The sequence below is a fragment of the Triturus cristatus genome, chromosome 5_2 (genome assembly GCF_964204655.1).
Source record: "Triturus cristatus chromosome 5_2, aTriCri1.1, whole genome shotgun sequence".
Lineage (NCBI taxonomy): Eukaryota > Metazoa > Chordata > Amphibia > Caudata > Salamandridae > Triturus > Triturus cristatus.
The window spans coordinates 91,510,012-91,534,153 of NC_140588.1; positions in this window are offsets into that span (position 1 = coordinate 91,510,012).

A 24,142-nucleotide genomic window follows, 5' to 3' on the forward strand; every position below is an offset into this window, starting at 1 on the left:
AAAAAATTAAACATTAAAAAATTTCCATTTCTGACCATCTGGAGAAATTTCGACAGGTCACAGATTATCGTTTTTCATCAGAAAATGGATTTTTTGGACTTTAGAAAAATTGATTCAAAATATCATTTGGATTGTGCCTCATGTTGAATAACTACTTTTTAAAGCCTCAATGTGACCAAAATTGCCATTTTTACAGACTTTTTCTCCTACTAGAAGCTTCTATTTCGAACAATTTCAGGCATTAAAATGACTCTAAACACACTTATTTTAGTTCCAAAAGTGATAATTCACATGCAATAGTCATTTACAGTCAAAAAATAAAACATTAAAAAATTACCATTTCTGACCATCTGGAGAAATTTCGACAGGTCACGGGTCATCGTTTTTCATCAGAAAATTGATTTTTTGGACTTTAGAAAAATTGATTCAAAATATCATTTGGATTGTGCCTCATGTTGAATAACTACTTTTTAAAGCCTCAATGTGACCAAAATTGCCATTTTTACAGACTTTTTCTCCTACTAGAAGCTTCTATTTCGAACAATTTCAGGCATTAAAATGACTCTAAACACACTTATTTTAGTTCCAAAAGTGATAATTCACATGCAATAGTCATTTACAGTCAAAAAATAAAACATTGAAAAATTACCATTTCTGACCATCTGGAGAAATTTCGACAGGTTGCGGGTCATCGTTTTTCATCAGAAAATGGATTTTTTGGACTTTAGAAAAATTGATTCAAAATGTCATTTGGATTGTGCCTCATGTTGAATAACTACTTTTTAAAGCCTCAATGTGACCAAAATTGCCATTTTTACAGACTTTTTCTCCTACTAGAAGCTTCTATTTCGACCAACTTCAGGCATTAAAATGACTCTAAACACACTTATTTTAGTTCCACAAGTGATAATTCACTTGCAATAGTCATTTACAGTCAAAAAATTAAACATTAAAAAATTTCCATTTCTGACCATCTGGAGAAATTTCGACAGGTCACGGGTTATCGTTTTTCATCAGAAAATGGATTTTTTGGACTTTAGAAAAATTGATTCAAAATATCATTTGGATTGTGCCTCATGTTGAATAACTACTTTTTAAAGCCTCAATGTGACCAAAATTGCCATTTGTACAGACTTTTTCTCCTACTAGAAGCTTCTATTTCGAACAATTGCAGGCATTAAAATGACCCTAAACACACTTATTTTAGTTCCAAAAGTGATAATTCACATGCAATAGTCATTTACAGTCAAAAAATAAAACATTAAAAAATTACCATTTCTGACCATCTGGAGAAATTTCGAGAGGTCGCGGGTCATCGTTTTTCATCAGAAAATGGATTTTTTGGACTTTAGAAAAATTGATTCAAAATGTCATTTGGATTGTGCCTCATGTTGAATAACTACTTTTTAAAGCCTCAATGTGACCAAAATTGCCATTTTTACTGACTTTTTCTCCTACTAGAAGCTTCTATTTCGACCAATTTCAGGCATTAAAATGACTCTAAACGCACTTATTTTAGTTCCAAAAGTGATAATTCACATGCAATAGTCATTTACAGTCAAAAAATAAAACATTGAAAAATTACCATTTCTGACCATCTGGAGAAATTTCGACAGGTCGCGGGTCATCGTTTTTTATCAGAAAATGGATTTTTTGGACTTTAGAAAAAATTGATTCAAAATGTCATTTGGATTGTTCCTCATGTTGAATAACTACTTTTTAAAGCCTCAATGTGACCAAAATTGCCATTTTTACACACTTTTTCTCCTACTAGAAGCTTCTATCTCGACCAATTTCAGGCATTAAAATGACTCTAAACACACTTCTTTTAGTTCCAAAAGTGATAATTCATATGCAATAGTCATTTACAGTCAAAAAATTAAACATTAAAAAATTTCCATTTCTGACCATCTGGAGAAATTTCGACAGGTCACGGGTCATCGTTTTTCATCAGAAAATGGATTTTTTGGACTTTAGAAAAATTGATTCAAAATATCATTTGGATTGTGCCTCATGTTGAATAACTACTTTTTAAAGCCTCAATGTGACCAAAATTGCCATTTGTACAGACTTTTTCTCCTACTAGAAGCTTCTATTTCGAACAATTTCAGGCATTAAAATGACTCTAAACACACTTATTTTAGTTCCAAAAGTGATGATTCACATGCAATAGTCATTTACAGTCAAAAAATAAAACATTAAAAAATTACCATTTCTGACCATCTGGAGAAATTTTGACAGGTCACGGGTCATCGTTTTTCATCAGAAAATTGATTTTTTGGACTTTAGAAAAATTGATTCAAAATGTCATTTGGATTGTGCCTCATGTTGAATAACTACTTTTTAAAGCCTCAATGTGACCAAAATTGCCATTTTTACAGACTTTTTCTCCTACCAGAAGCTTCTATTTCGACCAATTTCAGGCATTAAAATGACTCTAAACACACTTATTTTAGTTCCAAAAGTGATAATTCACATGCGATAGTCATTTACAATCAAAAAATTAAACATAAAAAAATTACCATTTCTGACCATCTGGAGAATTTTTGACAGGTCGCGGGTCATCGTTTTTCATCAGAAAATGGATGTTTTGGACTTTAGAAAAATTGATTCAAAATGTCATTTGGATTGTGCCTCATGTTGAATAACTACTTTTTAAAGCCTCAATGTGACCAAAATTGCCATTTTTACAGACTTTTTCTCCTACTAGAAGCTTCTATTTCGACCAATTTCAGGCATTAAAATGACTCTAAACACACTTATTTTAGTTCCAAAAGTGATAATTCACATGCGATAGTCATTTACAGTCAAAAAATTAAACATTAAAAAATTACCATTTCTGACCATCTGGAGAATTTTCGACAGGTCGCGGGTTATCGTTTTTCATCAGAAAATTGATTTTTGGACTTTAGAAAAATTGATTCAAAATGTCATTTGGATTGTGCCTCATGTTGAATAACTACTTATTAAAGCCTCAATGTGACCAAAATTGCCATTTTTACAGACTTTTTCTCCTACTAGAAGCTTCTATTTCGACCAATTTCAGGCATTAAAATGACTCTAAACACACTTATTTTAGTTCCAAAAGTGATAATTCACATGCAATAGTCATTTACAGTCAAAAAATTAAACATTAAAAAAATTACCATTTCAGACCATCTGGAGAAATTTCGACAGGTCGCGGGTCATCGTTTTTCATCAGAAAATGGATTTTTTGGACTTTAGAAAAAATTGATTCAAAATGTCATTTGGATTGTGCCTCATGTTGAATAACTACTTTTTAAAGCCTCAATGTGACCAAAATTGCAATTTTTACAGACTTTTTCTCCTACTAGAAGCTTCTATTTCGACCAATTTCAGGCATTAAAATGACTCTAAACACACTTATTTTAGTTCCAAAAGTGATAATTCACATGCGATAGTCATTTACAGTCAAAAAATTAAACATTAAAAAATTACCATTTCTGACCATCTGGAGAAAGTTCAACAGGTCACGGGTCATCGTTTTTCATCAGAAAATTGATTTTTTCGGCTTTATAAAAATTGATTCAAAATGTCATTTGAATTGTGCCTCATGTTGAATAACTACTTTTTAAAGCCTCGATGTGACCAAAATTGCAATTTTTACAGACTTTTTCTCCTACTAGAAGCTTCTATTTCGACCAACTTCAGGCATTAAAATGACTCTAACACACTTATTTTAGTTCCACAAGTGATAATTCACTTGCAATAGTCATTTACAGTCAAAAAATTAAACATTAAAAAATTTCCATTTCTGACCATCTGGAGAAATTTCGACAGGTCACAGATTATCGTTTTTCATCAGAAAATGGATTTTTTGGACTTTAGAAAAATTGATTCAAAATATCATTTGGATTGTGCCTCATGTTGAATAACTACTTTTTAAAGCCTCAATGTGACCAAAATTGCCATTTTTACAGACTTTTTCTCCTACTAGAAGCTTCTATTTCGAACAATTTCAGGCATTAAAATGACTCTAAACACACTTATTTTAGTTCCAAAAGTGATAATTCACATGCAATAGTCATTTACAGTCAAAAAATAAAACATTAAAAAATTACCATTTCTGACCATCTGGAGAAATTTCGACAGGTCACGGGTCATCGTTTTTCATCAGAAAATTGATTTTTTGGACTTTAGAAAAATTGATTCAAAATATCATTTGGATTGTGCCTCATGTTGAATAACTACTTTTTAAAGCCTCAATGTGACCAAAATTGCCATTTTTACAGACTTTTTCTCCTACTAGAAGCTTCTATTTCGAACAATTTCAGGCATTAAAATGACTCTAAACACACTTATTTTAGTTCCAAAAGTGATAATTCACATGCAATAGTCATTTACAGTCAAAAAATAAAACATTGAAAAATTACCATTTCTGACCATCTGGAGAAATTTCGACAGGTTGCGGGTCATCGTTTTTCATCAGAAAATGGATTTTTTGGACTTTAGAAAAATTGATTCAAAATGTCATTTGGATTGTGCCTCATGTTGAATAACTACTTTTTAAAGCCTCAATGTGACCAAAATTGCCATTTTTACAGACTTTTTCTCCTACTAGAAGCTTCTATTTCGACCAACTTCAGGCATTAAAATGACTCTAAACACACTTATTTTAGTTCCACAAGTGATAATTCACTTGCAATAGTCATTTACAGTCAAAAAATTAAACATTAAAAAATTTCCATTTCTGACCATCTGGAGAAATTTCGACAGGTCACGGGTTATCGTTTTTCATCAGAAAATGGATTTTTTGGACTTTAGAAAAATTGATTCAAAATATCATTTGGATTGTGCCTCATGTTGAATAACTACTTTTTAAAGCCTCAATGTGACCAAAATTGCCATTTGTACAGACTTTTTCTCCTACTAGAAGCTTCTATTTCGAACAATTGCAGGCATTAAAATGACCCTAAACACACTTATTTTAGTTCCAAAAGTGATAATTCACATGCAATAGTCATTTACAGTCAAAAAATAAAACATTAAAAAATTACCATTTCTGACCATCTGGAGAAATTTCGAGAGGTCGCGGGTCATCGTTTTTCATCAGAAAATGGATTTTTTGGACTTTAGAAAAATTGATTCAAAATGTCATTTGGATTGTGCCTCATGTTGAATAACTACTTTTTAAAGCCTCAATGTGACCAAAATTGCCATTTTTACTGACTTTTTCTCCTACTAGAAGCTTCTATTTCGACCAATTTCAGGCATTAAAATGACTCTAAACGCACTTATTTTAGTTCCAAAAGTGATAATTCACATGCAATAGTCATTTACAGTCAAAAAATAAAACATTGAAAAATTACCATTTCTGACCATCTGGAGAAATTTCGACAGGTCGCGGGTCATCGTTTTTTATCAGAAAATGGATTTTTTGGACTTTAGAAAAAATTGATTCAAAATGTCATTTGGATTGTTCCTCATGTTGAATAACTACTTTTTAAAGCCTCAATGTGACCAAAATTGCCATTTTTACACACTTTTTCTCCTACTAGAAGCTTCTATCTCGACCAATTTCAGGCATTAAAATGACTCTAAACACACTTCTTTTAGTTCCAAAAGTGATAATTCATATGCAATAGTCATTTACAGTCAAAAAATTAAACATTAAAAAATTTCCATTTCTGACCATCTGGAGAAATTTCGACAGGTCACGGGTCATCGTTTTTCATCAGAAAATGGATTTTTTGGACTTTAGAAAAATTGATTCAAAATATCATTTGGATTGTGCCTCATGTTGAATAACTACTTTTTAAAGCCTCAATGTGACCAAAATTGCCATTTGTACAGACTTTTTCTCCTACTAGAAGCTTCTATTTCGAACAATTTCAGGCATTAAAATGACTCTAAACACACTTATTTTAGTTCCAAAAGTGATGATTCACATGCAATAGTCATTTACAGTCAAAAAATAAAACATTAAAAAATTACCATTTCTGACCATCTGGAGAAATTTTGACAGGTCACGGGTCATCGTTTTTCATCAGAAAATTGATTTTTTGGACTTTAGAAAAATTGATTCAAAATGTCATTTGGATTGTGCCTCATGTTGAATAACTACTTTTTAAAGCCTCAATGTGACCAAAATTGCCATTTTTACAGACTTTTTCTCCTACCAGAAGCTTCTATTTCGACCAATTTCAGGCATTAAAATGACTCTAAACACACTTATTTTAGTTCCAAAAGTGATAATTCACATGCGATAGTCATTTACAATCAAAAAATTAAACATAAAAAAATTACCATTTCTGACCATCTGGAGAATTTTTGACAGGTCGCGGGTCATCGTTTTTCATCAGAAAATGGATGTTTTGGACTTTAGAAAAATTGATTCAAAATGTCATTTGGATTGTGCCTCATGTTGAATAACTACTTTTTAAAGCCTCAATGTGACCAAAATTGCCATTTTTACAGACTTTTTCTCCTACTAGAAGCTTCTATTTCGACCAATTTCAGGCATTAAAATGACTCTAAACACACTTATTTTAGTTCCAAAAGTGATAATTCACATGCGATAGTCATTTACAGTCAAAAAATTAAACATTAAAAAATTACCATTTCTGACCATCTGGAGAATTTTCGACAGGTCGCGGGTTATCGTTTTTCATCAGAAAATTGATTTTTGGACTTTAGAAAAATTGATTCAAAATGTCATTTGGATTGTGCCTCATGTTGAATAACTACTTATTAAAGCCTCAATGTGACCAAAATTGCCATTTTTACAGACTTTTTCTCCTACTAGAAGCTTCTATTTCGACCAACTTCAGGCATTAAAATGACTCTAAACACACTTATTTTAGTTCCACAAGTGATAATTCACTTGCAATAGTCATTTACAGTCAAAAAATTAAACATTAAAAAATTTCCATTTCTGACCATCTGGAGAAATTTCGACAGGTCACGGGTTATCGTTTTTCATCAGAAAATGGATTTTTTGGACTTTAGAAAAATTGATTCAAAATATCATTTGGATTGTGCCTCATGTTGAATAACTACTTTTTAAAGCCTCAATGTGACCAAAATTGCCATTTGTACAGACTTTTTCTCCTACTAGAAGCTTCTATTTCGAACATTTGCAGGCATTAAAATGACCCTAAACACACTTATTTTAGTTCCAAAAGTGATAATTCACATGCAATAGTCATTTACAGTCAAAAAATAAAACATTAAAAAATTACCATTTCTGACCATCTGGAGAAATTTTGACAGGTCACGGGTCATCGTTTTTCATCAGAAAATTGATTTTTTGGACTTTAGAAAAATTGATTCAAAATATCATTTGGATTGTGCCTCATGTTGAATAACTACTTTTTAAAGCCTCAATGTGACCAAAATTGCCATTTTTACAGACTTTTTCTCCTACTAGAAGCTTCTATTTCGAACAATTTCAGGCATTAAAATGACTCTAAACACACTTATTTTAGTTCCAAAAGTGATAATTCACATGCAATAGTCATTTACAGTCAAAAAATAAAACATTCAAAAATTACCATTTCTGACCATCTGGAGAAATTTCGACAGGTCGCGGGTCATCGTTTTTCATCAGAAAATGGATTTTTTGGACTTTAGAAAAATTGATTCAAAATGTCATTTGGATTGTGCCTCATGTTGAATAACTACTTTTTAAAGCCTCAATGTGACCAAAATTGCCATTTTTACAGACTTTTTCTCCTACTAGAAGCTTCTATTTCGACCAATTTCAGGCATTAAAATGACTCTAAACACTCTTATTTTAGTTCCAAAAGTGATAATTCACATGCAATAGTCATTTACAGTCAAAAAATAAAACATTGAAAAATTACCATTTCTGACCATCTGGAGAAATTTCGACAGGTCGCGGGTCATTGTTTTTCATCAGAAAATGGATTTTTTGGACTTTAGAAAAAATTGATTCAAAATGTCATTTGGATTGTGCCTCATGTTGAATAACTACTTTTTAAAACCTCAATGTGACCAAAATTGCCATTTTTACAGACTTTTTCTCCTACTAGAAGCTTCTATTTTGACCAATTTCAGGCATTAAAATGACTCTAAACACACTTATTTTAGTTCCAAAAGTGATAATTCACATGCGATAGTCATTTACAGTCAAAAAATTAAACATTAAAAAATTACCATTTCAGACCATCTGGAGAAATTTTGACAGGTCGCGGGTCATCGTTTTTCATCAGAAAATGGATTTTTTGGACTTTAGAAAAAATTGATTCAAAATGTCATTTGGATTGTGCCTCATGTTGAATAACTACTTTTTAAAGCCTCAATGTGACCAAAATTGCCATTTTTACAGACTTTTTCTCCTACTAGAAGCTTCTATTCCGACCAATTTCAGGCATTAAAATGACTCTAAACACACTTATTTTAGTTCCAAAAGTGATAATTCACATGCAATAGTCATTTACAGTCAAAAAATTAAACATTAAAAAATGACCATTTCTGACCATCTGGAGAAAGTTCAACAGGTCACGGGTCATCGTTTTTCATCAGAAAATTGATTTTTGGACTTTAGAAAAATTGATTCAAAATGTCATTTGGATTGTGCCTCATGTTGAATAACTACTTATTAAAGCCTCAATGTGACCAAAATTGCCATTTTTACAGACTTTTTCTCCTACTAGAAGCTTCTATTTCGACCAACTTCAGGCATTAAAATGACTCTAAACACACTTATTTTAGTTCCACAAGTGATAATTCACTTGCAATAGTCATTTACAGTCAAAAAATTAAACATTAAAAAATTTCCATTTCTGACCATCTGGAGAAATTTCGACAGGTCACGGGTTATCGTTTTTCATCAGAAAATGGATTTTTTGGACTTTAGAAAAATTGATTCAAAATATCATTTGGATTGTGCCTCATTTTGAATAACTACTTTTTAAAGCCTCAATGTGACCAAAATTGCCATTTGTACAGACTTTTTCTCCTACTAGAAGCTTCTATTTCGAACATTTGCAGGCATTAAAATGACCCTAAACACACTTATTTTAGTTCCAAAAGTGATAATTCACATGCAATAGTCATTTACAGTCAAAAAATAAAACATTGAAAAATTACCATTTCTGACCATCTGGAGAAATTTCGACAGGTCGCGGGTCATCGTTTTTCATCAGAAAATGGATTTTTTGGACTTTAGAAAAAATTGATTCAAAATGTCATTTGGATTGTGCCTCATGTTGAATAACTACTTTTTAAAATCTCAATGTGACCAAAATTGCCATTTTTACAGACTTTTTCTCCTACTAGAAGCTTCTATTTCGACCAATTTCAGGCATTAAAATGACTCTAAACACACTTATTTTAGTTCCAAAAGTGATAATTCACATGCGATAGTCATTTACAGTCAAAAAATTAAACATTAAAAAATTACCATTTCAGACCATCTGGAGAAATTTCGACAGGTCGCGGGTCATCGTTTTTCATCAGAAAATTGATTTTTTGGACTTTAGAAAAATTGATTCAAAATGTCATTTGGATTGTGCCTCATGTTGAATAACTACTTTTTAAAGCCTCAATGTGACCAAAATTGCCATTTTTACAGACTTTTTCTCCTACTAGAAGCTTCTATTCCGACCAATTTCAGGCATTAAAATGACTCTAAACACACTTATTTTAGTTCCAAAAGTGATAATTCACATGCAATAGTCATTTACAGTCAAAAAATTAAACATTAAAAAATTACCATTTCTGACCATCTGGAGAAAGTTCAACAGGTCACGGGTCATCGTTTTTCATCAGAAAATTGATTTTTGGACTTTAGAAAAATTGATTCAAAATGTCATTTGGATTGTGCCTCATGTTGAATAACTACTTTTTAAAGCCTCAATGTGACCAAAATTGCCATATTTACAGACTTTTTCTCCTACTAGAAGCTTCTATTTCGACCAACTTCAGGCATTAAAATGACTCTAAACACACTTATTTTAGTTCCACAAGTGATAATTCACTTGCAATAGTCATTTACAGTCAAAAAATTAAACATTAAAAAATTTCCATTTCTGACCATCTGGAGAAATTTCGACAGGTCGCGGGTCATCGTTTTTCATCAGAAAATGGATTTTTTGGACTTTAGAAAAATTGATTAAAAATGTCATTTGGATTGTTCCTCATGTTGAATAACTACTTTTTAAAGCCTCAATGTGACCAAAATTGCCATTTTTACAGACTTTTTCTCCTACTAGAAGCTTTTTTTTCCGACCAATTTCAGGCATTAAAATGACTCTAAACACACTTATTTTAGTTCCAAAAGTGATAATTCACATGCGATAGTCATTTACAGTCAAAAAATTCAACAATAAAAAATTACCATTTCTGACCATCTGGAGAAAGTTCAACAGGTCACGGGTCATCGTTTTTCATCAGAAAATTGATTTTTTCGGCTTTATAAAAATTGATTCAAAATGTCATTTGAATTGTGCCTCATGTTGAATAACTACTTTTTAAAGCCTCGATGTGACCAAAATTGCCATTTTTACAGACTTTTTCTCCTACTAGAAGCTTCTATTTCGACCAACTTCAGGCATTAAAATGACTCTAAACACACTTATTTTAGTTCCACAAGTGATAATTCACTTGCAATAGTCATATACAGTCAAAAAATTAAACATTAAAAAATTTCCATTTCTGACCATCTGGAGAAATTTCGACAGGTCACGGATTATCGTTTTTCATCAGAAAATGGATTTTTTGGACTTTAGAAAAATTGATTCAAAATATCATTTGGATTGTGCCTCATGTTGAATAACTACTTTTTAAAGCCTCAATGTGACCAAAATTGCCATTTGTACAGACTTTTTCTCCTACTAGAAGCTTCTATTTCGAACAATTGCAGGCATTAAAATGATTCTAAACACACTTATTTTAGTTCCAAAAGTGATAATTCACATGCAATAGTCATTTACAGTCAAAAAATTAAACATTAAAAAATTACCATTTCTGACCATCTGGAGAAAGTTCAACAGGTCACGGGTCATCGTTTTTCATCAGAAAATTGATTTTTGGACTTTAGAAAAATTGATTCAAAATGTCATTTGGATTGTGCCTCATGTTGAATAACTACTTATTAAAGCCTCAATGTGACCAAAATTGCCATTTTACAGACTTTTTCTCCTACTAGAAGCTTCTATTTCGACCAACTTCAGGCATTAAAATGACTCTAAACACACTTATTTTAGTTCCACAAGTGATAATTCACTTGCAATAGTCATTTACAGTAAAAAAATTAAACATTAAAAAATTTCCATTTCTGACCATCTGGAGAAATTTCGACAGGTCACGGGTTATCGTTTTTCATCAGAAAATTGATTTTTTGGACTTTAGAAAAATTGATTCAAAATATCATTTGGATTGTGCCTCATGTTGAATAACTACTTTTTAAAGCCTCAATGTGACCAAAATTGCCATTTTTACAGACTTTTTCTCCTACTAGAAGCTTCTATTTCGAACAATTTCAGGCATTAAAATGACTCTAAACACACTTATTTTAGTTCCAAAAGTGATAATTCACATGCAATAGTCATTTACAGTCAAAAAATAAAACATTCAAAAATTACCATTTCTGACCATCTGGAGAAATTTCGACAGGTCGCGGGTCATCGTTTTTCATCAGAAAATGGATTTTTTGGACTTTAGAAAAATTGATTCAAAATGTCATTTGGATTGTGCCTCATGTTGAATAACTACTTTTTAAAGCCTCAATGTGACCAAAATTGCCATTTTTACAGACTTTTTCTCCTACTAGAAGCTTCTATTTCGACCAATTTCAGGCATTAAAATGACTCTAAACACACTTATTTTAGTTCCAAAAGTGATAATTCACATGCAATAGTCATTTACAGTCAAAAAATAAAACATTGAAAAATTACCATTTCTGACCATCTGGAGAAATTTCAACAGGTCGCGGGTCATCGTTTTTCATCAGAAAATGGATTTCTTGGACTTTAGAAAAAATTGATTCAAAATGTCATTTGGATTGTGCCTCATGTTGAATAACTACTTTTTAAAACCTCAATGTGACCAAAATTGCCATTTTTACAGACTTTTTCTCCTACTAGAAGCTTCTATTTCGACCAATTTCAGGCATTAAAATGACTCTAAACACACTTATTTTAGTTCCAAAAGTGATAATTCACATGCGATAGTCATTTACAGTCAAAAAATTAAACATTAAAAAATTACCATTTCAGACCATCTGGAGAAATTTCGACAGGTCGCGGGTCATCGTTTTTCATCAGAAAATGGATTTTTTGGACTTTAGAAAAAATTGATTCAAAATGTCATTTGGATTGTGCCTCATGTTGAATAACTACTTTTTAAAGCCTCAATATGACCAAAATTGCCATTTTTACAGACTTTTTCTCCTACTAGAAGCTTCTATTTCGACCAACTTCAGGCATTAAAATGACTCTAAACACACTTATTTTAGTTCCACAAGTGATAATTCACTTGCAATAGTCATTTACAGTCAAAAAATTAAACATTAAAAAATTTCCATTTCTGACCATCTGGAGAAATTTCGACAGGTCACGGGTTATCGTTTTTCATCAGAAAATGGATTTTTTGGACTTTAGAAAAATTGATTCAAAATATCATTTGGATTGTGCCTCATGTTGAATAACTACTTTTTAAAGCCTCAATGTGACCAAAATTGCCATTTGTACAGACTTTTTCTCCTACTAGAAGCTTCTATTTCGAACATTTGCAGGCATTAAAATGACCCTAAACACACTTATTTTAGTTCCAAAAGTGATAATTCACATGCAATAGACATTTACAGTCAAAAAAAAAAACATTAAAAAATTACCATTTCTGACCATCTGGAGAAATTTTGACAGGTCGCGGGTCATCGTTTTTCATCAGAAAATGGATTTTTTGGACTTTAGAAAAATTGATTCAAAATGTCATTTGGATTGTGCCTCATGTTGAATAACTACTTTTTAAAGCCTCAATGTGACCAAAATTGCCATTTTTACAGACTTTTTCTCCTACTAGAAGCTTCTATTTCGACCAATTTCAGGCATTAAAATGACTCTAAACACACTTATTTTAGTTCCAAAAGTGATAATTCACATGCAATAGTCATTTACAGTCAAAAAATTAAACATTAAAAAAATTACCATTTCAGACCATCTGGAGAAATTTCGACAGGTCGCGGGTCATCGTTTTTCATCAGAAAATGGATTTTTTGGACTTTAGAAAAAATTGATTCAAAATGTCATTTGGATTGTGCCTCATGTTGAATAACTACTTTTTAAAGCCTCAATGTGACCAAAATTGCAATTTTTACAGACTTTTTCTCCTACTAGAAGCTTCTATTTCGACCAATTTCAGGCATTAAAATGACTCTAAACACACTTATTTTAGTTCCAAAAGTGATAATTCACATGCGATAGTCATTTACAGTCAAAAAATTAAACATTAAAAAATTACCATTTCTGACCATCTGGAGAAAGTTCAACAGGTCACGGGTCATCGTTTTTCATCAGAAAATTGATTTTTTCGGCTTTATAAAAATTGATTCAAAATGTCATTTGAATTGTGCCTCATGTTGAATAACTACTTTTTAAAGCCTCGATGTGACCAAAATTGCAATTTTTACAGACTTTTTCTCCTACTAGAAGCTTCTATTTCGACCAACTTCAGGCATTAAAATGACTCTAACACACTTATTTTAGTTCCACAAGTGATAATTCACTTGCAATAGTCATTTACAGTCAAAAAATTAAACATTAAAAAATTTCCATTTCTGACCATCTGGAGAAATTTCGACAGGTCACAGATTATCGTTTTTCATCAGAAAATGGATTTTTTGGACTTTAGAAAAATTGATTCAAAATATCATTTGGATTGTGCCTCATGTTGAATAACTACTTTTTAAAGCCTCAATGTGACCAAAATTGCCATTTTTACAGACTTTTTCTCCTACTAGAAGCTTCTATTTCGAACAATTTCAGGCATTAAAATGACTCTAAACACACTTATTTTAGTTCCAAAAGTGATAATTCACATGCAATAGTCATTTACAGTCAAAAAATAAAACATTAAAAAATTACCATTTCTGACCATCTGGAGAAATTTCGACAGGTCACGGGTCATCGTTTTTCATCAGAAAATTGATTTTTTGGACTTTAGAAAAATTGATTCAAAATATCATTTGGATTGTGCCTCATGTTGAATAACTACTTTTTAAAGCCTCAATGTGACCAAAATTGCCATTTTTACAGACTTTTTCTCCTACTAGAATCTTCTATTTCGAACAATTTCAGGCATTAAAATGACTCTAAACACACTTATTTTAGTTCCAAAAGTGATAATTCACATGCAATAGTCATTTACAGTCAAAAAATAAAACATTCAAAAATTACCATTTCTGACCATCTGGAGAAATTTCGACAGGTTGCGGGTCATCGTTTTTCATCAGAAAATGGATTTTTTGGACTTTAGAAAAATTGATTCAAAATGTCATTTGGATTGTGCCTCATGTTGAATAACTACTTTTTAAAGCCTCAATGTGACCAAAATTGCCATTTTTACAGACTTTTTCTCCTACTAGAAGCTTCTATTTCGACCAACTTCAGGCATTAAAATGACTCTAAACACACTTATTTTAGTTCCACAAGTGATAATTCACTTGCAATAGTCATTTACAGTCAAAAAATTAAACATTAAAAAATTTCCATTTCTGACCATCTGGAGAAATTTCGACAGGTCACGGGTTATCGTTTTTCATCAGAAAATGGATTTTTTGGACTTTAGAAAAATTGATTCAAAATATCATTTGGATTGTGCCTCATGTTGAATAACTACTTTTTAAAGCCTCAATGTGACCAAAATTGCCATTTGTACAGACTTTTTCTCCTACTAGAAGCTTCTATTTCGAACAATTGCAGGCATTAAAATGACCCTAAACACACTTATTTTAGTTCCAAAAGTGATAATTCACATGCAATAGTCATTTACAGTCAAAAAATAAAACATTAAAAAATTACCATTTCTGACCATCTGGAGAAATTTCGAGAGGTCGCGGGTCATCGTTTTTCATCAGAAAATGGATTTTTTGGACTTTAGAAAAATTGATTCAAAATGTCATTTGGATTGTGCCTCATGTTGAATAACTACTTTTTAAAGCCTCAATGTGACCAAAATTGCCATTTTTACTGACTTTTTCTCCTACTAGAAGCTTCTATTTCGACCAATTTCAGGCATTAAAATGACTCTAAACGCACTTATTTTAGTTCCAAAAGTGATAATTCACATGCAATAGTCATTTACAGTCAAAAAATAAAACATTGAAAAATTACCATTTCTGACCATCTGGAGAAATTTCGACAGGTCGCGGGTCATCGTTTTTTATCAGAAAATGGATTTTTTGGACTTTAGAAAAAATTGATTCAAAATGTCATTTGGATTGTTCCTCATGTTGAATAACTACTTTTTAAAGCCTCAATGTGACCAAAATTGCCATTTTTACACACTTTTTCTCCTACTAGAAGCTTCTATCTCGACCAATTTCAGGCATTAAAATGACTCTAAACACACTTCTTTTAGTTCCAAAAGTGATAATTCATATGCAATAGTCATTTACAGTCAAAAAATTAAACATTAAAAAATTTCCATTTCTGACCATCTGGAGAAATTTCGACAGGTCACGGGTCATCGTTTTTCATCAGAAAATGGATTTTTTGGACTTTAGAAAAATTAATTCAAAATATCATTTGGATTGTGCCTCATGTTGAATAACTACTTTTTAAAGCCTCAATGTGACCAAAATTGCCATTTGTACAGACTTTTTCTCCTACTAGAAGCTTCTATTTCGAACAATTTCAGGCATTAAAATGACTCTAAACACACTTATTTTAGTTCCAAAAGTGATAATTCACATGCAATAGTCATTTACAGTCAAAAAATAAAACATTAAAAAATTACCATTTCTGACCATCTGGAGAAATTTTGACAGGTCACGGGTCATCGTTTTTCATCAGAAAATTGATTTTTTGGACTTTAGAAAAATTGATTCAAAATGTCATTTGGATTGTGCCTCATGTTGAATAACTACTTTTTAAAGCCTCAATGTGACCAAAATTGCCATTTTTACAGACTTTTTCTCCTACCAGAAGCTTCTATTTCGACCAATTTCAGGCATTAAAATGACTCTAAACACACTTATTTTAGTTCCAAAAGTGATAATTCACATGCGATAGTCATTTACAATCAAAAAATTAAACATAAAAAAATTACCATTTCTGACCATCTGGAGAATTTTTGACAGGTCGCGGGTCATCGTTTTTCATCAGAAAATGGATGTTTTGGACTTTAGAAAAATTGATTCAAAATGTCATTTGGATTGTGCCTCATGTTGAATAACTACTTTTTAAAGCCTCAATGTGACCAAAATTGCCATTTTTACAGACTTTTTCTCCTACTAGAAGCTTCTATTTCGACCAATTTCAGGCATTAAATGACTCTAAACACACTTATTTTAGTTCCAAAAGTGATAATTCACATGCGATAGTCATTTACAGTCAAAAAATTAAACATTAAAAAATTACCATTTCTGACCATCTGGAGAATTTTCGACAGGTCGCGGGTTATCGTTTTTCATCAGAAAATTGATTTTTGGACTTTAGAAAAATTGATTCAAAATGTCATTTGGATTGTGCCTCATGTTGAATAACTACTTATTAAAGCCTCAATGTGACCAAAATTGCCATTTTTACAGACTTTTTCTCCTACTAGAAGCTTCTATTTCGACCAACTTCAGGCATTAAAATGACTCTAAACACACTTATTTTAGTTCCACAAGTGATAATTCACTTGCAATAGTCATTTACAGTCAAAAAATTAAACATTAAAAAATTTCCATTTCTGACCATCTGGAGAAATTTCGACAGGTCACGGGTTATCGTTTTTCATCAGAAAATGGATTTTTTGGACTTTAGAAAAATTGATTCAAAATATCATTTGGATTGTGCCTCATGTTGAATAACTACTTTTTAAAGCCTCAATGTGACCAAAATTGCCATTTGTACAGACTTTTTCTCCTACTAGAAGCTTCTATTTCGAACATTTGCAGGCATTAAAATGACCCTAAACACACTTATTTTAGTTCCAAAAGTGATAATTCACATGCAATAGTCATTTACAGTCAAAAAATAAAACATTAAAAAATTACCATTTCTGACCATCTGGAGAAATTTTGACAGGTCACGGGTCATCGTTTTTCATCAGAAAATTGATTTTTTGGACTTTAGAAAAATTGATTCAAAATATCATTTGGATTGTGCCTCATGTTGAATAACTACTTTTTAAAGCCTCAATGTGACCAAAATTGCCATTTTTACAGACTTTTTCTCCTACTAGAAGCTTCTATTTCGAACAATTTCAGGCATTAAAATGACTCTAAACACACTTATTTTAGTTCCAAAAGTGATAATTCACATGCAATAGTCATTTACAGTCAAAAAATAAAACATTCAAAAATTACCATTTCTGACCATCTGGAGAAATTTCGACAGGTCGCGGGTCATCGTTTTTCATCAGAAAATGGATTTTTTGGACTTTAGAAAAATTGATTCAAAATGTCATTTGGATTGTGCCTCATGTTGAATAACTACTTTTTAAAGCCTCAATGTGACCAAAATTGCCATTTTTACAGACTTTTTCTCCTACTAGAAGCTTCTATTTCGACCAATTTCAGGCATTAAAATGACTCTAAACACTCTTATTTTAGTTCCAAAAGTGATAATTCACATGCAATAGTCATTTACAGTCAAAAAATAAAACATTGAAAAATTACCATTTCTGACCATCTGGAGAAATTTCGACAGGTCGCGGGTCATCGTTTTTCATCAGAAAATGGATTTTTTGGACTTTAGAAAAAATTGATTCAAAATGTCATTTGGATTGTGCCTCATGTTGAATAACTACTTTTTAAAACCTCAATGTGACCAAAATTGCCATTTTTACAGACTTTTTCTCCTACTAGAAGCTTCTATTTTGACCAATTTCAGGCATTAAAATGACTCTAAACACACTTATTTTAGTTCCAAAAGTGATAATTCACATGCGATAGTCATTTACAGTCAAAAAATTAAACATTAAAAAATTACCATTTCAGACCATCTGGAGAAATTTTGACAGGTCGCGGGTCATCGTTTTTCATCAGAAAATGGATTTTTTGGACTTTAGAAAAAATTGATTCAAAATGTCATTTGGATTGTGCCTCATGTTGAATAACTACTTTTTAAAGCCTCAATGTGACCAAAATTGCCATTTTTACAGACTTTTTCTCCTACTAGAAGCTTCTATTCCGACCAATTTCAGGCATTAAAATGACTCTAAACACACTTATTTTAGTTCCAAAAGTGATAATTCACATGCAATAGTCATTTACAGTCAAAAAATTAAACATTAAAAAATGACCATTTCTGACCATCTGGAGAAAGTTCAACAGGTCACGGGTCATCGTTTTTCATCAGAAAATTGATTTTTGGACTTTAGAAAAATTGATTCAAAATGTCATTTGGATTGTGCCTCATGTTGAATAACTACTTTTTAAAGCCTCAATGTGACCAAAATTGCCATTTGTACAGACTTTTTCTCCTACTAGAAGCTTCTATTTCGAACAATTGCAGGCATTAAAATGATTCTAAACACACTTATTTTAGTTCCAAAAGTGATAATTCACATGCAATAGTCATTTACAGTCAAAAAATTAAACATTAAAAAATTACCATTTCTGACCATCTGGAGAAAGTTCAACAGGTCACGGGTCATCGTTTTTCATCAGAAAATTGATTTTTGGACTTTAGAAAAATTGATTCAAAATGTCATTTGGATTGTGCCTCATGTTGAATAACTACTTATTAAAGCCTCAATGTGACCAAAATTGCCATTTTACAGACTTTTTCTCCTACTAGAAGCTTCTATTTCGACCAACTTCAGGCATTAAAATGACTCTAAACACACTTATTTTAGTTCCACAAGTGATAATTCACTTGCAATAGTCATTTACAGTCAAAAAATTAAACATTAAAAAATTTCCATTTCTGACCATCTGGAGAAATTTCGACAGGTCACGGGTTATCGTTTTTCATCAGAAAATTGATTTTTTGGACTTTAGAAAAATTGATTCAAAATATCATTTGGATTGTGCCTCATGTTGAATAACTACTTTTTAAAGCCTCAATGTGACCAAAATTGCCATTTTTACAGACTTTTTCTCCTACTAGAAGCTTCTATTTCGAACAATTTCAGGCATTAAAATGACTCTAAACACACTTATTTTAGTTCCAAAAGTGATAATTCACATGCGATAGTCATTTACAGTCAAAAAATTAAACATTAAAAAATTACCATTTCAGACCATCTGGAGAAATTTCGACAGGTCGCGGGTCATCGTTTTTCATCAGAAAATTGATTTTTTGGACTTTAGAAAAATTGATTCAAAATATCATTTGGATTGTGCCTCATGTTGAATAACTACTTTTTAAAGCCTCAATGTGACCAAAATTGCCATTTTTACAGACTTTTTCTCCTACTAGAAGCTTCTATTTCGAACAATTTCAGGCATTAAAATGACTCTAAACACACTTATTTTAGTTCCAAAAGTGATAATTCACATGCAATAGTCATTTACAGTCAAAAAATAAAACATTCAAAAATTACCATTTCTGACCATCTGGAGAAATTTCGACAGGTCGCGGGTCATCGTTTTTCATCAGAAAATGGATTTTTTGGACTTTAGAAAAATTGATTCAAAATGTCATTTGGATTGTGCCTCATGTTGAATAACTACTTTTTAAAGCCTCAATGTGACCAAAATTGCCATTTTCACAGACTTTTTCTCCTACTAGAAGCTTCTATTTCGACCAACTTCAGGCATTAAAATGACTCTAAACACACTTATTTTAGTTCCACAAGTGATAATTCACTTGCAATAGTCATTTACAGTCAAAAAATTAAACATTAAAAAATTTCCATTTCTGACCATCTGGAGAAATTTCGACAGGTCACGGGATATCGTTTTTCATCAGAAAATGGATTTTTTGGACTTTAGAAAAATTGATTCAAAATATCATTTGGATTGTGCCTCATGTTGAATAACTACTTTTTAAAGCCTCAATGTGACCAAAATTGCCATTTGTACAGACTTTTTCTCCTACTAGAAGCTTCTATTTCGAACAATTGCAGGCATTAAAATGACCCTAAACACACTTATTTTAGTTCCAAAAGTGATAATTCACATGCAATAGTCATTTACAGTCAAAAAATAAAACATTAAAAAATTACCATTTCTGGTCATCTGGAGAAATTTCGACAGGTCACGGGTCATCGTTTTTCATCAGAAAATTGATTTTTTGGACTTTAGAAAAATTTATTCAAAATATCATTTTGATTGTGCCTCATGTTGAATAACTACTTTTTAAAGCCTCAATGTGACCAAAATTGCCATTTTTACAGACTTTTTCTCCTACTAGAAGCTTCTATTTCGAACAATTTCAGGCATTAAAATGACTCTAAACACACTTATTTTAGTTCCAAAAGTGATAATTCACATGCAATAGTCATTTACAGTCAAAAAATTAAACATTAAAAAATTACCATTTCTGACGATCTGGAGAAAGTTCAACAGGTCACGGGTCATCGTTTTTCATCAGAAAATTGATTTTTTCGACTTTAGAAAAGTTGTTTCAAAATGTCATTGGGATTGTGCCTCATGTTGAATAACTACTTTTTAAAGCCTCAATGTGACCAAAATTGCCATTTTTACAGACTTTTTCTCCTACTAGAAGCTTCTATTTCGACCAATTTCAGGCATTAAAATGACTCTAAACACACTTATTTTAGTTCCAAAAGTGATAATTCACATGCAATAGTCATTTACAGTCAAAAAATAAAACATTCAAAAATTACCATTTCTGACCATCTGGAGAAATTTCGACAGGTCACGGGTTATCGTTTTTCATCAGAAAATGGATTTTTTGGACTTTAGAAAAATTGATTCAAAATATCATTTGGATTGTGCCTCATGTTGAATAACTACTTTTTAAAGCCTCAATGTGACCAAAATTGCCATTTTCACAGACTTTTTCTCCTACTAGAAGCTTCTATTTCGACCAACTTCAGGCATTAAAATGACTCTAAACACACTTATTTTAGTTCCACAAGTGATAATTCACTTGCAATAGTCATTTACAGTCAAAAAATTAAACATTAAAAAATTTCCATTTCTGACCATCTGGAGAAATTTCGACAGGTCACGGGTTATCGTTTTTCATCAGAAAATGGATTTTTTGGACTTTAGAAAAATTGATTCAAAATATCATTTGGATTGTGCCTCATGTTGAATAACTACTTTTTAAAGCCTCAATGTGACCAAAATTGCCATTTGTACAGACTTTTTCTCCTACTAGAAGCTTCTACTTCGACCAACTTCAGGCATTAAAATGACTCTAAACACACTTATTTTAGTTCCACAAGTGATAATTCACGTGCAATAGTTATTTACAGTCAAAAAATTAAACATTAAAAAATTTCCATTTCTGACCATCTGGAGAAATTTCGACAGGTCACGGGATATCGTTTTTCATCAGAAAATGGATTTTTTGGACTTTAGAAAAATTGATTCAAAATATCATTTGGATTGTGCCTCATGTTGAATAACTACTTTTTAAAGCCTCAATGTGACCAAAATTGCCATTTGTACAGACTTTTTCTCCTACTAGAAGCTTCTATTTCGAACAATTGCAGGCATTAAAATGACCCTAAACACACTTATTTTAGTTCCAAAAGTGATAATTCACATGCAATAGTCATTTACAGTCAAAAAATAAAACATTAAAAAATTACCATTTCTGACCATCTGGAGAAATTTCGACAGGTCACGGGTCATCGTTTTTCATCAGAAAATTGATTTTTTGGACTTTAGAAAAATTGATTCAAAATATCATTTTGATTGTGCCTCATGTTGAATAACTACTTTTTAAAGCCTCAATGTGACCAAAATTGCCATTTTTACAGACTTTTTCTCCTACTAGAAGCTTCTATTTCGAACAATTTCAGGCATTAAAATGACTCTAAACACACTTATTTTAGTTCCAAAAGTGATAATTCACATGCAATAGTCATTTACAGTCAAAAAATTAAACATTAAAAAATTACCATTTCTGACCATCTGGAGAAAGTTCAACAGGTCACGGGTCATCGTTTTTCATCAAAAAATGTATTTTTTTGACTTTAGAAAAATTGATTAAAAATGTCATTTGGATTGTTCCTCATGTTTAATAACTACTTTTTAAAGCCTCAATGTGACCAAAATTGCCATTTTTACACAATTTTTCTCCTACTAGAAGCTTCTATCTCGACCAATTTCAGGCATTAAAATGACTCTAAACACACTTCTTTTAGTTCCAAAAGTGATAATTCATATGCAATAGTCATTTACAGTCAAAAAAATTAAACATTAAAAAAATACCATTTCTGACCATCTGGAGAAAGTTCAACAGGTCACGGGTCATCGTTTTTCATCAGAAAATTGATTTTTGGACTTTAGAAAAATTGATTCAAAATGTCATTTGAATTGTGCCTCATGTTGAATCACTACTTTTTAAAGCCTCGATGTGACCAAAATTGCCATTTTTACAGACTTTTTCTCCTACTAGAAGCTTCTATTTCGACCAACTTCAGGCATTAAAATGACTCTAAACACACTTATTTTAGTTCCACAAGTGATAATTCACTTGCAATAGTCATTCACAGTCAAAAAAATTAAACATTAAAAAATTTCCATTTCTGACCATCTGGAGAAATTTCGACAGGTCACGGGTCATCGTTTTTCATCAGAAAATGGATTTTTTGGACTTTAGAAAAATTGATTCAAAATATCATTTGGATTGTGCCTCATGTTGAATAACTACTTTTTAAAGCCTCAATGTGACCAAAATTGCCATTTGTACAGACTTTTTCTCCTACTAGAAGCTTCTATTTCGAACAATTTCAGGCATTAAAATGACTCTAAACACAATTATTTTAGTTCCAAAAGTGATAATTCACATGCAATAGTCATTTACAGTCAAAAAATAAAACATTAAAAAATTACCATTTCTGACCATCTGGAGAAATTTTGACAGGTCACGGGTCATCGTTTTTCATCAGAAAATGGATTTTTTGGACTTTAGAAAAATTGATTCAAAATGTCATTTGGATTGTGCCTCATGTTGAATAACTACTTTTTAAAGCCTCAATGTGACCAAAATTGCCATTTTTACAGACTTTTTCTCCTACTAGAAGCTTCTATTTCGACCAATTTCAGGCATTAAAATGACTCTAAACACACTTATTTTAGTTCCAAAAGTGATAATTCACATGCAATAGTCATTTACAGTCAAAAAATTAAACATTAAAAAATTACCATTTCTGACCATCTGGAGAAAGTTCAACAGGTCACGGGTCATCGTTTTTCATCAGAAAATTGATTTTTTCGGCTTTATAAAAATTGATTCAAAATGTCATTTGGATTGTGCCTCATGTTGAATAACTACTTATTAAAGCCTCAATGTGACCAAAATTGCCATTTTTACAGACTTTTTCTCCTTCTCAGAAGCTTCTATTATGACTAATTTCAGGCATTAAGACGACTCTAAACACACTTATTTTAGTTCCACAAGTGATAATTCACATGCGATAGTCATTTACAGTCAAAAAATTAAACATTAAAAAATTACCATTTCTGACCATCTGGAGAAATTTCGACAGGTCGCGGGTCATCGTTTTTCATCAGAAAATGGATTTTTTGGACTTTAGAAAAATTGATTCAAAATATCATTTGGATTGTTCCTCATGTTGAATAACTACTTTTTAAAGCCTCAATGTGACCAAAATTGCCATTTTTACACACTTTTTCTCCTACTAGAAGCTTCTATTTCGACCAATTTCAGGCATTAAAATGACTCTAAACACACTTCTTTTAGTTCCAAAAGTGATAATTCATATGCAATAGTCATTTACAGTCAAAAAAATTAAACATTCAAAAATTACCATTTCTGACCATCTGGAGAAAGTTAAACAGGTCACGGGTCATCGTTTTTCATCAGAAAATTGATTTTTGGACTTTAGAAAAATTGAT